Consider the following 18408-nt stretch of genomic DNA (forward strand, 5'->3'; position numbering starts at 1 on the left):
TAAAGTTATGAACAGTAGGACCCGAGCAAAGCCGGGTTGAACTGCTAGTAGTTATAAAACCGCAACGGAAAGGTGGGATGGTAAAAAAAATTGAAAAAAAAAACGTTAAATTATGACGATCTGGCCTATTCAGTTTTGAGTTTCGGGGAATTTTTTTTTTTTTTTTTTTTTTTCGCAATATAATTAGATTTCAAAAGTTATATTTAAAAATAAAATACTATTACGTACTTACGTGTCATGCTAAAATTAGCAAACATGATTGAATAGAAGATCTGCTAGAACTATTTTTTTTTTTTTAAATCATTTCATTGATTGCATATTCTCGATCGGCCATTTTCTAATTAGGATGCTTGTGCATTATAATTTGATAAAAAAAAAAACAACTGCATGGAGCAAGTCCAGGGGTTTGTATTACTGTACACATAGATTCGAAAAAGTTGTCAAAAAACAAATATATAACAAATAAATGTTATCGAAGGCAAGATAAGTTACTTTTCTACCTAACTGGATATATTTTTCGTGTTTTTATTCAATGTAACATGTTTATTCAGCTCGAAAAACATACAGTGTTTACCGATGTATTGGAAAATTCAAGATGGCGCCCCACTCCCTCTTTAACACGGTAAGTTTGGGAAAAGGTGTTATAAATAAAAAACTAGACAACATACTATTAAAAACCCGCCGAATATATGTTAACCTATGTCACGGTAAAATATATTGAGCGAGTTTTAACAATATTTTGCCTAGTTTATTAATTATTACACCTTTTTCCGAACTTACCGTGTTAAAGAGAGAGTCGGCCGCCATTTTGAATTTTCCAATACATCGGTAAACACTGTATGCTTTTCGAGCTGAATAAACATGTTACATTGAATAAAAACACGAAAATTATATCCAGTTTGGTAGACAAGTAATTTATCTTGCCTTTGATAACATTTATTACCTTTATTTGTTATATATTTGTTTTTTGGCAACTTTTTCGAATCTATGTGTACAGTAATACAAACCCCGAAAAGTGAACCCCCTTCTTAAAAGTCATTATTTTTTTTTTTTTTTAATATAATACTTAAGTCTGTGTCCGCCCAGAAGTGCACTTTGGCTTACAAAAAATATGCCTGAGCCGTCCCATCTGCATTCACCGGTAGAGTCAGGCCATTAGCAATTAACCAAACCCTTCTCAAAGGGAGATGGTTAAATATGGGAAGTTGAATAGGACTAAAGAGAATCATACCTCAACCCGACAGCAATAAAGTTATTATCGGACTGACTGATTGTTGTTGACATATCTCCGACTGGTACGAACAAACCTAGTTAGACAATTAGACATATGGTCGGTTATGCGGGAAAGAGGAATCCAGATTCCAGCTCCCCAGAAAATTTCAATTTGGTATGCACTTATTGATCCGTACTGAAATAATGACGTTATTAATTAGAAAGCCATTCTTAACACGGCGGCCGGAGGGTGTTATGTACCTATTCTGTACTTTCACCTAACAATTTAATAAAAACAGGTATTGTAAAACTTTAATTAAACTTGAAAATACTATTTAAAAGTAGCGCGGATCAATAAGTGCACTAGCCCCACAAATTTAAATAAGGTACATGTGCAGTTTACGGGCCGTGCTGAAATAATATTTAGAAAGCCATTTTCCTTACCATGGGGAGGGAGGCTTTTAACTCCCCTCTCACCTAACGATTTAATAAACAAGAGATACCGTAAAAATTGAATATAACTTTTAAAAAAAAGTCTATCTAAATATTTTTGTAATAGCACAATCAGCAAATATAATAAAATTTCCTCGGTTTAGAAGGATTTCTTCATCATTGATCGAATAGATAACAGATGAAGTGTTGCGTGCGATGCAATTCTTGGCTACTAACCAAAAAGAGGCTAGTTGCTCTGATGTTAGTGTTTGAAATAAATGACTTTTTAAATTTGTTTTACTTACTTAAATATCTTGATGTAGAATAATCCTGGCTAACTCACACCAGTAAGTTGGAGAATGCAAGAGATTCGAAATTTTGAAATAATATACACTTGTACATACTAAATATAGAAAAATGGAAAATCCAGTTGGGAATAACGCGAATTTAGTTTCACTTTTTTTCTAAGAGAAACTCGTCTTTATTCAGTTTTAGTGTTTATCTAATAAAAAAAAATTTTTTTTTTAAAAAAAAAAAAGAAAAAGGAATATATACTTTTAATGATTTTTTTTTTTTTTTTAAATATTTTCGGGTTTAATTAAACATATTTTTAAAAATCTGTTGCTTGTTTTTTAATTCTTAAAACGCCACGTTATTAAGAAAGTTATGGTAGGCGTGGCAATCGTGGCATTCTTTGTTTAGCACGACGCAGTAACAAAATAAAACTATGGAGACGCTACGGAAAGGAAGTGATAACATTAATTATTTCATGAGTTATAAAATTATATAAAAAATTTACTATTTTGTTATTATTCCTGATGATAAATGAATTAAATATATTATTATTGCACTAAAATTGGCTTCTTTGAAAGTTTTTCAGACTTAGGAAAAAAATTAAAGATATAACTAACTTAGTGATAGCAAAACAGGGGACGTAACTCCATCTTTTTCTTTTGCATTTCTACGGAGCCAGTTAGACACTCAGAGGCGCAGAGGCTGTTCTTGGCCTTCGGCCCAGGAGCTGAAAAGGAAGTTAGCAGTTCTTGTCAATGTGGGGGCAACCCTTCATATCGGACAATTGCTTTTTAAGTCACTTAGTTTGGTCAATGTGGGGGAAACCCTTCATAGACAATTGCTAATTTTGGACCCTGCCAGAGTGCCCTCTTGGGGGAGCTGGTTTTTCCTCCCCACATTAAAAAACGGTCTTGTGCCTAATTTGCTAAGTGGAGAAACAAATAAATACACACTAGGTTGGATTTTCATATGGACCACTAGGCACCTCCAAAAGTCACCACAGAATTACCCCCCCCATATGTAAAACGATGTAACTTTATTATAAATTAATATAACTTTTGTTCAATTTAAAAGAAGAGCAAAATAAACTATTAATTTTTTTTTTTTTTTCATCGTACGAAAATAATCAAATTGCGAGACGAAAATCGTGTTTTGGCGCTTTAAAATAACGTTCCCATGTAGTAAACATGAAAACATACACGTATTTAATAAATCTAGCAAAAATTAACTAATGGTCAGATTTTCGTGAAATTTTCGATACTTATCCATTTTAGAATGAAATTACATATAAAATGCAGTTTCCTAAAATATACGAGGGGAAATATGTTTTTAGTGCGTGCCCCACCTATTTATTTTTTCGAAATTTGAACAAAATATATTTAAATCTATTGAAATTTCTATTTATTATGAAACATAAGAGTTCAACTAAGTAAAAAATATTTATTTTTTAAAAATTGAAATACACATATTGAACAAAAATTTACCTTGAAGTTGCAATTAAAAAAATGATATAAATATAATATCATTGTTTTTGTTTTTTTTATATATCGTTTTTTCTAATTAATATATACTATAATCAGTTGAACTGCTAAGAAAGAGAAACTTCCTAAAACTTCATTAATTTTTAAAAGATTAAAACGATTAAAATTCCATTATTTCAAAATGTTGTTACAACATAGATTTTTAATTGTGTTTAATTTTTTTTTTAATATTAAGTTTTCATATAAACATCGCTTTTGTCAGTTATTTTATCGCCAGATTAAAACCGATTTGAAAATATTATTGCACAAATATTAAGTATTTTGTAGCCCCCGCCCCTCATATTTTGTTTGTCTTTTTTTACCGAACAAAAGTATGGAAGCCGAACATGAACATTCAGTAAAACCGTGTTTCATATTTAATATACAAATGTTTATAATATTATGAATCATTAAACTGTAAATCTTAAAACCTAACAAAATTATAACAAAGATTAATCATTAATTGCAGTTTGAAAAAGATAAACAAAGGTTTTAAAAAATCATTAAGTCGCTTCTGCTTTTCCATAGTTCGTATAGTTAACAGAAGTCTGGCGTCACGGAATCATGCGCTCCTTTTTTCACAATTCTTCACATTCGGTTGGCAGCGTCTATGGACCCCCGACCGCACCCCAAAATAAATAAATAAATAAATAAAAATGACACTTTGGATTTGAACAAAACTTTAAATTGTTTCGGTCTAGAAGGATCCCCCATCACTGATGAAGGACAGAAAATATGAAATATAGTATCAGGGAACAGGTACTACACTTTGCTGCTAGTCAAAAAGCAAGGAACACTAAATAGAAATCCTTGCCAGCTAAAATGTCGGGTGCTTGTGTAGATTAGTAATATTTTAAACCAACGCATTTCATGTGAAAACATTGTTATGTACTTCCGTTTATGTCGAAATTAGTATAAATTCCAAGAAATTTGACAATGGATCCAATAGAAAAATAATTACAAGTATAAAGGTAATTTATCGGATTATTAAGTTTTAGCGTATGTTTTAATGAAGAGTTGTGCGACCAATTCAGTATGACGAACTGACTTATCTCCTTTTACTTAACTTGATTTAAATTAGGGATCTACCATTTTAAACACAATGTCGGAACGTCATCGTGGAGGGTTTTTGTTTAAAAAAAACAACATCTACTGAATCATTTTTGCGTAATGTTTTAAAATCTATACTAATTTCGGTACTTGTACAGTTTAATCAAGACATTAAAAGATGAAAATATCGAAAAAAGTCTAAATTGTATGTATCTGTTATAGAATGAAGTTCTCCGGAAAAAAAAAAATTTCACTTAATTTCATCAAGTAGTTTTTGTTTTACAGCAAAAAAACAATTTGTTATGATACCAAGCAAAAGGTTCGATTTTTAGGAAGAAAAGCTAGAATTAAAGATGGGGAGAGAGTGACGGCGCTTTACATGGAGTTATCTATAAACTCCAAACAAAAATGAAAAAAACCCCAACAAGATGTCTGCCTTCAACGCGCTCTCATAAAAACGTGTTTTTCCGCTGTAAAAAAAAACAAAAAAACTACTTGATCAAATTAAGTGAAATTTTTTTTCGGAGATCTTCAGTTCAAAATGGATACGTACAATATAACCTTTTTTGATATCTTCATTTTTTAATGTCTTGATTAAACTCAAGTACCCTAATTTCAACATGACATGTAACTATGTAATAATGTTTTCATCTGAAATGCATTGATTTAAAACATGCCTAATGCTACACAAGCATCCAATGTTTTAAAATAAATTATACTTTAACCTTGTAATTTATTTATTGCAACAATTTAAATCTTTCTTTTCTTTTTTTTCTTGTTTTTTCTTAGCATAAAAAATATTTTTCAGCTTCATATATGTTAAATCATTTGGCACTTGTGCACTTGTACGAAAGTACGACTTTTTTGGTTTCCAGGTGGGACATTTGGAGAGTGAATAGTAAGGGTAGACAAATGCAATTTCAAGACCGAATCGACAATCTCACAACAATAAATGCATGTTTTTTTTGTTTGTTTGTTTGTTTTTTGGAAATAGATAAATTAATATTTTGGAAATAGAAAATTATGACACAAAATACATTTTTTTTTTGTTTTTTTTTTAACATAAGTTAGAGATTTTTTAAATTTTTTGTAACAGGCCAAAATTCTGAAATAATTTAATGAAAATGAATATATAAGAAGCTTATATAGTTTCTGCCCCTGGTGTACAGTTGTCTGCGCCTGCTATGCACTCTCCAAATATACCAACTATAAAACCAAGAAGTTGTACCTTCGCAATAGTGCACACCCATCTAAGTACTGATCAGCCTCTATGTTGCTGTGTTACATATATGTCTGTTTGGTGATCGTCTAGCGATTAAAATGGACAGTTAATTCATTTATCAATGAATACGAAACACTTTGTTTTTATAAAAACAACTTAGTTTATTTTACTATACATGCTTCAACACAATGACGGCGGTAAGGGGGGGGTTAGTGGTAGATGGGTCGCAAACTGTGACAAACTGTCCCTCAGCTGGCCGTCTCTCTGACTGTCGTGCTTTGTTTATCTTTTCTCTTTTATTGAAGTATCTTCGATCTCCTCTGTTTGACCCATAACCGATTTGAAGTCATGGATCCAGGTCGTCGCCAGCCCGAGGATTTCAGCCCGGGGATTTCATTGTTTATTTTTGTTTGCCTGGTCTGACCCATTAACGATTTCACGTCAAGGATCCAGGTCGTCACTTTTATTCGGGCTTTAAATTCATCTTTTTGCCGATATGATGCTCTTATATACACGCATATTCTTTTTTTATAAACACCAAAAAAAAAGAAAAATACGCTCACACTCTAAGAGCAAGCGGGGGTGTTGAAAGTCTGATAACTCTTGTATCCCTATTACCTCCCTTTTCCCTGTACATATCCCATAACCCTTTTTTGTTCTTCCCCTTTTTACAATAAAGAGTTCTCCTCATCAGTCAACACGTGTATCTATTTTCCTCCTTTGAATTCCTGTTCATTTTTGTCTCCATTCCACTAAAATGCACCACTCAACACATTTCGCCTGAGTGCTATCTACAAAGACAAGAGATTTGAGACTTTAAAAATGTGCTAAGAACTGAATGTGTAAAAAGATTGTAATTTTTGTGAAATTAATTTTTGGTAGATAGAACCAAATTGTTTGTCTTTTCTTTCTGGTGTATGCAAGCTTCAATTTTCGCTTCCAGCATTCTATACAGAGGCATTTAGAATTCATGTGGAGACTCCCAAAGACTAGAAATCACGAGCCACAGTTTCCGAAGAAGAAGATCAGGGGTCAGTTGCTTGACCTCGGTACGGGAGTCGGCTACACACACACACATTTTCGCTTTTATATATGTAGAATATAGAAGACGGTGCATCTTCTCCAAGTGAGGTTACTTTAAGTAACAGCATGAAGCTGGATACTCTACTAAACAGATGAATTCATGCCCTAGAATCCAGTAAGACCAAGAAAGATATACTGCAACATATTAAAAGATATACTGCAACATATTAAAATTGTCAATTGAGAAGGAAAAATATGGTCTCAACTTCTTTACTAATTCAGTGTTTGAGAGATAAAGAACTTTAATGGAAGATTTGAATATTTTTTTTTTATTATTCAATTTTCACCCCAAACAAGGCACAGTTCCACTTTGAAGTAGAGGGCTACTATTGGGGACATAATTTGCAGGGGCACTATTAAGGAAGATAAGTAGAAAGATGTTAGTTCACATTACACTTGAACTTCTGCATATCAGTACAGTTGGGAAAGCAGAATCCCGGAAGAGAGTTCCAAAGACTTGCAGTTCTGAGGAAGAAACTATTGGAGTAAAAGGCTTTCTTGTACCTAGGGAGCTCTACTGTAAAGAGGTGGGACTTAATTGCTTGTTGGGTTTGTCGGGGGTAGTCATGTCGAGGAGGTACAAGTGGCTGCAGTTCGTCAGAGCATTCACGATTAAAGTATTTGTAGAACAGGCAGAGGGATGCAATATTTCATCGATGGGACAGAGGCTGAAGCCTAGATGACAGTTCAGGACCTATCCGGTTGGCGACTCTCTTTTGAACCCTGTCCAGGAGTGAGAAACAAGCAGCAGATGCACCAGCCCAAATGTGACAACAGTACTCCATGCATGAACATGGTCTTATAGGGGTACAGGATACTTTCAGACGTAAGTAATTTTCTAACACGGTAGAGAGAACCCACCTTCTTTGCAGCAGTCTTGGCAATGCTCTCAATGTATATATTCTAGTGCATGTTCGCTGCAAACGTTAGGCCGAGGAGCTTAAAAGAAGTACTTTCATGCAATGTGTTCTTGGCCATTACTATTGATGGTAGAGGTTTTTTGTAGTTATTGAAGGAAACAAGCTTAGTCTTGATTTATGTATCACTCAAAAGATGACTGTCTCATATTCGCCAATTTGTTCTTGTTCTAATGTAACACTCAACACTAGTTCTGTTTCAAAGTAAATAAACGCTTTAAAATAAGTTAAAGCACCAAAAACTTGCCCAGGTAGGTAAAAGGATAACTTATCTTGCCTTTGGTAACATTTATTTGTTATATATTTGTTTTTGTGCTTGTTTGTTTTTTGCCACCACTTTTCCGGGTTTTTTTTGGGGTTTTTTTTGTGCCTATATTGTAAAATGCCCTCATTTATTTTTCAATGTTTAATGGCACAGGCGTATTATCTAAAAAATAATTTCATGTTAACATAAGTATTTCTTTAATCATAAATATATTTTTTGGTTTCTGCACAACGGTATATTTCATTTTGAAAGAGACAGTACATATAAAGATATTGGCTCAATTCTAGTATGGTGAGGGTGAGCGTTTGAATATCTCACCTATTCAACTTGTTTTTGTCCAACTTTTAGATAAAACTAATATTAAATGATTTTTTTTTTAATCTGACACTTTTTGCAGTGGACTTCGAGTCGCCTGTTTTTCTGAGTCATCAAAAATGGGGTGGCCATATGAGAAAAAAAATCTAAAATGTTCTAATAGTTTTGAATTTACTTTAAATAGGGGCGATTTTGGAAATACAAAAAAAAAAATGGTTACTCGTTCTGACCCCCCACTAGTTTATCAAAAACTGGGAGATCATATCAGGTTAAATTTATACATTAATAGTACTAGTGGGGAGGGGCGTTGCCCGGTCGTAAAAAAAAAATTGTGACAGCTGGTAGAGGGTGGGGTTTTACCTGGTAGTAAAATCCACTTAAATATGATAAATTGTGACAGCAGAGGGGTGGGGGAGCGGGATTGCCCGGTCGTAAAAAAACAAACACCCTAGAGTTCAAAATATTTTTATTATTTTTTCTCAACTAGGCACAGAGCTCATTGTTATTTTTCCCTTGAAATTGAAGAAGAGGAGGTGAAATTTTACATAGGTAACAAAATATACAACAAATAAATGTTATTGTAAACAAGAGAAGTTACTCCTCCGGATGATTTTTTTTTTTTGTGTGTGTGTGTGTGTGTGTGTGTGTGTGTGTGTGTGTGTGTGTGTGTGTGTGTGTGTGTGTTTTTAAACTTATTTTAAAGCGTTTATTTACTTCCCAATAAAAGTAATGTGAGGTTTGCTGAGTTAGAATGAAAAAAAAAACAAAAACTGACGCTTTCCTTACCACCATTTGCACCCTCGATAATCGCTCGAAAATCAAACAAAATACTGGTAAAACATTACATCTTCACACGATTGGTGACATTTATTGAATGGGTTTTTACCAGTTATTTTATTTAATTTTCGATTTAATAGCGATTATCGAGGGTCCAAATGGCTTTAAAGGAAACTTTATTTTGTTTTCGTTCTAAACTCAATAGACCTTACATTAATTTTGTTTCAAAGTAAAATTTAAAATAAGACACAAAAAGCTTATCCAGGCAGACAGAAAAGTAACGAGTAACCTACCTTGTTTTGGTGGCATTTATTTGTTTGTTTTTTATTTTTTTGTTTGTTTGTTTGTTTTTCAACACATTTTTTTATTAATTAATTTTATTAATTTTTTTATTAATTAATTAAAAAAAAAAAAAACAGAAATGCGCCAATATTCTTACAATGGCCGTTCTGTTCGCCATGTTTGTACATTGTGCTTGACTATTGGTACAAAATTACCTAACACGTTATCCTTGCAGACAATTCTAGTATGAATTTTGGGAGCGTTAACTCTGTTCTTGTACGAGTCAAGCCCCAAGGACAAAAGAATTAGGATTAGTCACTGTGCGTACATGCTTCATGAACGCGTGGAAAAATATACGAAGGCGAGGTAAAGGCGTGTCGCCCACTAATAGAAAGGTTAGCAGAACACCGGAAAGTCGTGATACGCTGAGAGATTAAAAAGTCGAGGCTGCCCATATATGAAAGGAAAAAGAGAAACCTTATGGGATGGGATGGGACAGAGTAAAAATTATGCACAGCGAAGAATGGTAAGGCGTAAGACGACTCCAAGAGGCTGGGGATGATGATCTACATAGCAGACCTAGTATAGAATACAATATGGAAACATTACATAGTCGCTGAGCACTCTTAATAAATTCGTTTTAATTCACGAGTTTTCCCTCTTGAATACCTTTAATTTATATATATATATATATATATATATATATATATATATATATATATATATATATATATATATATATATATATATATATAAGCGAGATAAGACACTGATAGAAATTCAGATGAAAAATCCTGATATATATTACTTGAAGTAATACTTTCAAGATGATCCTAGCCAAAAAGGAAAAGCTCAATATTTAAGAATAGAGCAATATATAAGTTTTGTGGTTCAACTTTAAATTCTGAAATTTATATAAATAGTTAATAAAACATGTTAAAAAACACTTTGAAAAAGAGTTAAAAACATATTTAATTTGAAAAGGAAACACTAGATAAGTTGATAGTCCTTAATCTGCGAAATACTTTCCTTCTCATCAGTGGGTAGGAATTAGCAAAATGCGGGATTGGATTTTGCTTGCAAAAGTATTTGATGAAACTGCAAGTAAGTCAAAGGTCTTACTTGATAACAAAAAGTGAAGCAGAGGGAATAGGGTGAAGAAAAAGGTGATTTCACGTTAATGGATAGTCTGCTGAAAGGTAAAGTATCCAATGAAGGTAAAATCCAAAAATGTAAATCCAAGAAAATTAGTTAAATTTCCATTCACACAAGTAAAATCCAAGGAAATCGCGTAATTGGAAGATGGTCCAAAATAATCCAAAAGGCCGAAATCCATGGAATTCACAAATAGGTACAAGGAAAAGAGGAAATATATATATATATATGTGTGTGTGTGTGTGTGTGTGTGTGTGTGTGTGTGTGTATTTATTTGCTTCCCAGCGAAAGCAAATTAGACACAAGGTCGTTTTTAATGTGGGGTTAAACCAGCTCCCCTAAAACAAGGCTAAAAAGGGGGAACTCTGGCAGTATCCAAAAAAATAGTAATATATATATATATATATATATATATATATATATATATATATATATATATAAAGCTGAACGTCTGTGTGTGTGTCTGGTCACAAATAGGCTCCTATATGGTTGACTATTATAGAAAACTGATTACATATAATAATAGAAGATGTATCGAGACACAGGAATGGGTATGTTTGATCTGGCATAATGATGATTCATTAAAATTGTGGGGTCTGCGTACGCGCCTGGTCCACAAAGCATAAAAATAAAAAATTTAAAAATTAAGAAAAAAAAACGTTTACAAGTGTTTTTGATATAGATGTAAATAATAATACTTTGATAAGTATGTTTTAACTTAAGTAGGGATGGTATAATAAAATTGTGGGGTCTGCGTTCGCACCTGGCCTCCATAGAATGGAAATAGGCTCAAACTTTAATAAAGACTTTTCATATCTATCTGTGTAAGTATACTTTGATAATTATGTTTCAGTTTGAAGAAATATGGTATAATAAAATTATGGGGTGTTCATTCGCACCTGACCTCCATAGAATGGAAATATGTCACAAAGTTTAACAAGGTTTTTTAATATAGATCACAGAATATTGTTATAAGTGTTTCAGTATGAACAGGTATGGTATAATAAATTATAGGGTTTATCTATTTTATTTTTACTTACATCATATTTTGCTTTGGTTTTGATACCCCCAAATTCAAAGCTATCTCTTTACAACTCTTCCTTTTCATAACCTATCATACTTTCATAAATCAGAGTCCATTTTCTGTAGGCTGTTTTTGAACTCGGTCAACGACGGGTACTTTTGCTAGTATATATATATATCCTAGCAGTTCAGCCCGGCTTTGCTCGGGCACTATGTACTGTTTATAACTTTATCTGCATATGTATATATATACTAAAATGTTTGACTCATATCCAGGTAACCTACATCTAAAATTTCAAGTGTTCAGACCCAAAATTGGGGAAGGAGTTTGGTAGAGTCTGCAAAGGTCAACTCTTTCAACTTTCACCTCTTGGCAGCCAAATTTTCGCCCAAAAGCTGATTAAAAAGCTTGCTATATGTCTGAATACCCATTATATAAAATTTCAAATGTTTACACCCAAAATTGACTGGATAGTTTGCTAGAAACTGCAAAGGTCAAATCTTGTCAACTTTGACCCGTTGGCAGACAAATTTTCGGCCAAAAACCAATTAAAAAGCTTGCCCTATATCGGAAAACACTTTATGTAAAATTTCAAATGTTTAGACCAAAAATTGGCTGAGTAATTTTGTAGAGATCGCAGAGGTCAAATTTTTTTAACTTGACCCTATTGTTGACCCCCTTAACACTTATTGTTTTGGGCTCAAATAAAATTAAAAAGTAAGCTACATCTAAAATTTCAAGTGTTTAGACCCAAAATTGGCAGAGGAGTTTAGTAGAGTTTTCAAAGATCAAATCATTGAACTTTGACCCCTTGACAGTCAAATTTCTGGCCAAAAACTAATGAAAAAGATTTTCCCAAACTCAATACCCGTTATGTCAAATCTCGAGTCTGTAGACTGAAAATTGACATAGTAGTTTGGTAGGGAAATGTACACACACACACACACACACACACACACACACACACACACACAGAAAATTTCGCTTTTATAGATATATAGATATATGCATATAGACCAGGATCTCAAAAGGTATTCAAAAGGGAAAACTTGTGAATTAAAACAAAGTTAATAAGAGTGCTTAGCGACTATGTAATGTTCCCATATTGTAGTCTATACTAGGTCTGCCATGTAGCTCATATATATATATATATATATATATATATATATATATATATATATATATATATATATATGTTTTTGGTCCCCCAGTTTATTGGAGAGGCACTTATGTTTTCAGTGGTGTCTGTGTGTCTGTGCACCTGTATGTCCGTGCGTCTATGTGCCTGTTATTCCGGACGATTGCCAGATAACCATCTATTAGTTTTTCCTGAAGTTTTGCCACACATTGTATTTCATTAAATAGATGTACACAGTAAAAACAATTTTTTTGCAAAAATTCCCGTTGTGTCCTCAGGGCTCAAAGGTGTCAAGAATGCCCCCAAATTGCCAAAAATTACACATTTTGCCCCATTACTTTTGATTCATCCATTAGATTTTTCTGAAACTTGGCCAAAATGTGGAGCCCATTGTTCTTTATATAAATCCAGTATGGGTGAACCTGGCAAAATTCTGGTTCGCATCCCCGAGACTTTTAGTGTTAAAAACGCCCTGTTTTGTATCTCTTTTTTCATATTTCTCAACAAAAACTTGATATATCTGACTATATAGTGGTTTTCATGGTGGTCAACTCAAATATACAAGTGTTAAGGCCTGGGATATGACGTCCACGGGGGCTCAAAAGAGGTAAAAAATGACCCAAAATGGCCAAAATCCATCCATTAGATTTTCCTGAAAAATGTGGAGGCCATTGTTCTTAATTTAAATTCAGTATGGGTGATCCTGGCAAAATTCTGGTTCACATCCCGCTGGGACTGTTAGAGGTAAAAAAACATGCCTTTTTGTACCTCTTTTTTCATATTACTCAAAAACTTTATATGTATGTCTGTATAGTGGTTTTCCATTATGCTGAATTCAAATATACATGTCTTAAGGCGTGAAACTGCACCGTTTGTCAATTTTCATTGGAATTCAGCATTCTCAGGATCTCAAAAGGTGTCACAAATGCCCCAAAATTACAAAAACTGACACTTTTTTATTTTTTAATTTATTTATTAATTAATTAATTTATTTATTTATTTTTTCCATTTAGTGTCTTTTAATAACTCTTGCTGACATTTTCTTAAGTAATAACCTGTACATTTCAGTTGACCTCTTTTTTACCCGATATTTTTTGCGCCTTTTGACGTCATCTTGTCTGGGTCATTTTGACATTTGCTTTTCTATTTTATATTTAATTCTATCACCATTTAATCTTTTTTTCCTCTCCTTCTTCACTCTTTATTTTCTCTCCTTTTTTTTCTTTCTCTACTTCTTCACTGATTTTTCTTATTTACACTTTGTCTCGGCAGCCGTGTTAAACGCATATCTTATTTTTCTTTTATTAATATTATTGGAATTTTTCCCCTTTTCCTTGTACATATTTGTGATATATTCCACAGATTTCGTTCTTTTGGATTATTTTGGACCATCTTCCAATTACGCGATTCCCTTGGATTTTACCCATGTCCAAGTGACCTACATCTAAAATTTCAAGTGTTTAGATGCAAAATTGATGGAGAAAGTTGATAGAATCTGCGAAGGTCAACTCTTTCAACTTTGATCGTTTGGCAGCCAAATTTTCACATCAAAACTGATTAAAATGCTTGCCATATGTCTGAATAACCGTTATGTATAAATTTCAAATTTTTAGACCCAAAATTGGCTGAGTAGTTTCCTAAACACCGCAAAAGTCAAATCTTTTGAACATTGACCCATTGGAATATCAAATTTTCAACCCAAACCGATTAAAAAGCTTGCCCTTTCTCTGAATACACTTTATGTAAAATTTCAAATGTTTAAACCAAAAATTAGCTGAGTAATTTGGTAGAGATTGGAGAGGTCAAATTTTTTTTTAAATTTGACCCCAATTTTGACCCCTTAACACTTATTGTTTTGAGCTCAAATCAAATTATAAATTTTGATCCATGTCCAAGTAACCTGCATTTAAAATTTCAAGTGTTTCGATCCAAAATTGGCAGAGGAGTTTGGTAGAGTTTTCAAAAGTCAAATCGTTGAGCTTTGACAGCCAAACTTCTGGCCGAAAACCTATTAAAAAGATTTTCCCAAATCTCAATACCCCTTGGGTCAAATCTCGAGTCTCTAGACCGAAAATTGACAAAGTTATTTGTTAGGGAATGTAGACACACACACACACACACACACACACACACACACACACACACACACACACGTTTTCACTTTTATAGATATATAGTTAGATATATATGTGTATGTGTGCATGTGTGTGTGTGTGTGTGTGTGTGTGTATACGTACACATACGCAAGAGGAAAAGATTGATAATAAAAAATATATACTGAGGCATATAGATTTATTGATCAATTTGAAGCAAAGAAATACAATTTCCCTACACATATTATTCCATTGTTTCAAATTGATCAATAAATCTATATGCATCATTATATATTTTTCTATTATTAATATCTTTTCATCTTGTATCTAAGCTCTACCTGTAAGTCAAGCTTTTTGCTATATCGAAAAGTCTATATTTAAAGAATCCTTATATACTTCTTTGATCCTTTAATTTGAACCAAATGAGTAATAGATCGTTTTGAGTGAAGCTCGTAATAATGTATGCATATGGATATTTTTGGGTGTGTGCATGTATGGATATATGATCTTTATATACCCGGGTAGGAAAAATAATTTATTAATATAAAAAAAAAAATTAAAAAAAAAAAAAAAAAAAATGAAGAAATAAATAGATGAAAGAAAGTAAGGAATGAAGGGTGAATGGAAGAAAAGGGAATAAGGGTATTAGAGTGAATAAACAAAGATGAAGGTAAGTACTACAATATATAAGCTTATATACTCGGTTTGTATAACCTAAATATTCTGATTTCTGTCATATGTTATTATATATTATTATTATTGTATCGTGATACATCTTATGTATATCTGCCTTACCATCGAAAGAATGTTTGTTAAATATGATGATAACCCTATGAAATTCATGCTGAATTCAATATAAATTTTTGCGTAGTGTCAATTTTTACGGTAAAAACCTACAACTTAGGAAAGTGTAACAAGCGGATGGGGCCATGAAACATAACTAGACGTGTGGAATTTGATAGAAAAAGTGAATTTATATAGTAAATGTATTCATGTCTGTTTCTACTTTAGATGTATCATTTGGTGGCACGGTACATGTATGCATGTATATATGTATATGTCTATATTTGTGTGAGTTTGTATGTATAAGTGTATTTTATGTATGCATGTATGTTTGTATGTTTATATATATATCTCTGTATCTATATATCTGTGTGCATGTTTGTATGTGGATGTATCTCTGTGTCTATTGTATGTAGATGTATGTATATACATGTATATGTCTGAACTATTAGAATAGGCTGCCTCGTATAGAATTGTTGTAACAATATAGATTACAAAAATGTATGGATGTCCGAATGTTGTTTATATATATGTTATATATATATGTATGTGTGGGTATGTATATATATGTATGTATGTGTATGTGTATATATATATATATGTGTGTATGTATGTATATACATATGTGTGTGTATGTATGTATATGTATATATATATATATATATATATATATACACCCGTCTGTAGTCGGGTAGCATAATATTGCATATACGAAGAGGTTACCACGCTACATAAGTAAAGAAAAACACTATTATTTGTCTCTGTATGTCTGTAATGTGTGTGTGTATATATGCACGGGTGTAGATAAATGTAGACATTTATAAGTGTATTGATACACGCATATAGGTACATGTGGGGTTTAGATAACTTTCGGGTTTTATATTTATTCATATTTTGTTGGTTTATTTGTTTTAATTAAATTTATGTTTATTCATATTTATTTATTTTTTATTTTGTTTTTGTTTTGTTTTATTTACCTTAATGTAATTTTTACTTTATTTCTACGTAGTTTCAGAATTATTGTCTAGTTTCAGTAAATAAAACAAAGAGCGTTCAGCATGGATTCGCTTTTGAATATCTGTATTAATGTGTGTATCTGTGTGTTGGCGGTGTCTGTGTATGTGTGTGTTATATGTGTGTTGCATGTATGTGTGGGTGGAGGTAGATTAAAAGGCACCGGTCAGTACTTGGTTGACCATAGCTAAGGTTATCAACTTACAGACTCTAAGACAAGAAAACTAAACTCTCAAGTACCCTATGCCATAAAAAGCCAAAAGTTAGGTTGGATGGGGGAAGGGGAAAAGAAAAAAGATGTTTATTATCTTCAAAGACCTCACTCATCCTTTTACCGTTTTTTGTTTTTTGACTCCCACCCAGGTTGTATTTTAACTTGATAAACGAAATAGAAAAATGTATTTGGTGGAAATGTCACTTTTGAAGGTAATTCTTGGCCTGAAGACGTAATCCCTCAACGTGGGTGATTACAGAAACATGTATGCACATATGTAGCCATTAATGTTTGTATGAATAAAATTAATATATATATATATATATATATATATATATATATATATATATATATATATATATATATATGCTAGCTGTACCCTGCCACGCATTGCTGTGGCTCAAATTGACGCAATGGAAAAAGTTCCAAAATAAGAAAATGCATGTTTCTTATAGATCTAATTTCCCATTTCGTATGGGTACATAGTTTTTGTTGTTCCATTTTCTTAGCTGATATAGAGATTTTCTGGTTTGGTGACTCTTGAACATGTAACATAAATTGTCCATGTGAAAAAACAGTCAGAGTGTAACTGTAAGCCACACAATTATAAAGATTGTTCCCTGAGCTTTGTTGATGGTTATTGCAAATGACAATAAAATTGGAAAGTGCAATTTCCTAAAGTGTAATGATGTATCCGGTGGAATCATAGGAATGCATGGAATGAAGGTATATTCACCTGTTAAGATTGTTGTTTCTATGATATTGTTTGTTAATTTTTTTACTGCAAGCCATATGCCATTGCAAAGCTTGGATTGGTTTATATTTCACAACATGATAATTAGTATGCCAAATTTCAGTTGTAACACATGCAGTGGCATCCCTGGCAAATATAGCTGTTGGATAATTAACCACTTTATCTGCCTTCACAACAGTGTCGATGGATTTGTATTTGACTACCTCACTTGGAATTTTACATTGAATAATAGCGTTAAGTTCATGGGCGTCTTTGTATTGACCTGCAAGAATAGCTCATTCACTCAGTCAAGTGGAATTCTTATAATTTGAATATCTGCAAAAACCTTTTAAACCAATTCTTCTTTTGATGTAATAAAATTACAGAAGTTAAGAATCAAAGAATTTCGCCCATAACTCGGATCAATTTCCGTACCCAATTTCCCACAAGAGATGCAAAAATTTCTGTGTGGATCGAACAGTCTGCAACTGGACACACATATTTTGAGTTAAGTTTAATGTCTTCACATGGCACCAAAAATGTAGAGTATTTGAGGCAAGCATTTATTTCATCTGCTGGTGTTGATTGAGGAATTACAAGTAACATTTTTCTGAAATCTCCTGCAAGCAATATTACTGCATTCCTAAATGGTTTGACATTGCCACGCAAATCTTGCAAGTATCAACCAAGAGTCTCAAGTGATTTTTTGTGTACCATTGTGCATTCATCCTAAACAATAAGTTAGCATTTCTGCAATATTTTCCCCCATACTGGATGTTTTAGAGATGTCGAACATGAGATTTTTGAAACATTGAATGTTGCAAAGTAGAATAAGTAGTTTTTCTACTTGGTAGCAAGATCGCAAGTATTCCGCATGCAGCAAGG

At 32.6% G+C, this 18408-nt stretch overlaps 1 protein-coding gene across 4 annotated transcripts in view; it reads right to left on the reverse strand.

The window, feature by feature from the left end:
- Window positions 1-2131, reverse strand: part of LOC145286187 (uncharacterized) — a 56832-nt gene extending 54701 nt beyond the window's left edge. For 2 of the 4 annotated variants that reach the window (XM_080134979.1, XM_080134976.1), the window contains exon 1: window positions 1950-2131. The gene's annotated coding sequence lies outside the window, so the exon portion shown is untranslated. Of the gene's footprint in view, window positions 1-232; window positions 381-1231 lie in introns of those variants that run through there. The other 2 variants (XM_080134978.1, XM_080134977.1) reach the window with 2 other exon arrangements.
- Between the last annotated feature and the right edge of the window lie 16277 nt (window positions 2132-18408).

The sequence above is a fragment of the Euprymna scolopes genome, chromosome 10 (genome assembly GCF_053919585.1).
Source record: "Euprymna scolopes isolate OS-2025 chromosome 10, ASM5391958v1, whole genome shotgun sequence".
Classification (NCBI taxonomy): Eukaryota; Metazoa; Mollusca; class Cephalopoda; order Sepiida; family Sepiolidae; genus Euprymna; species Euprymna scolopes.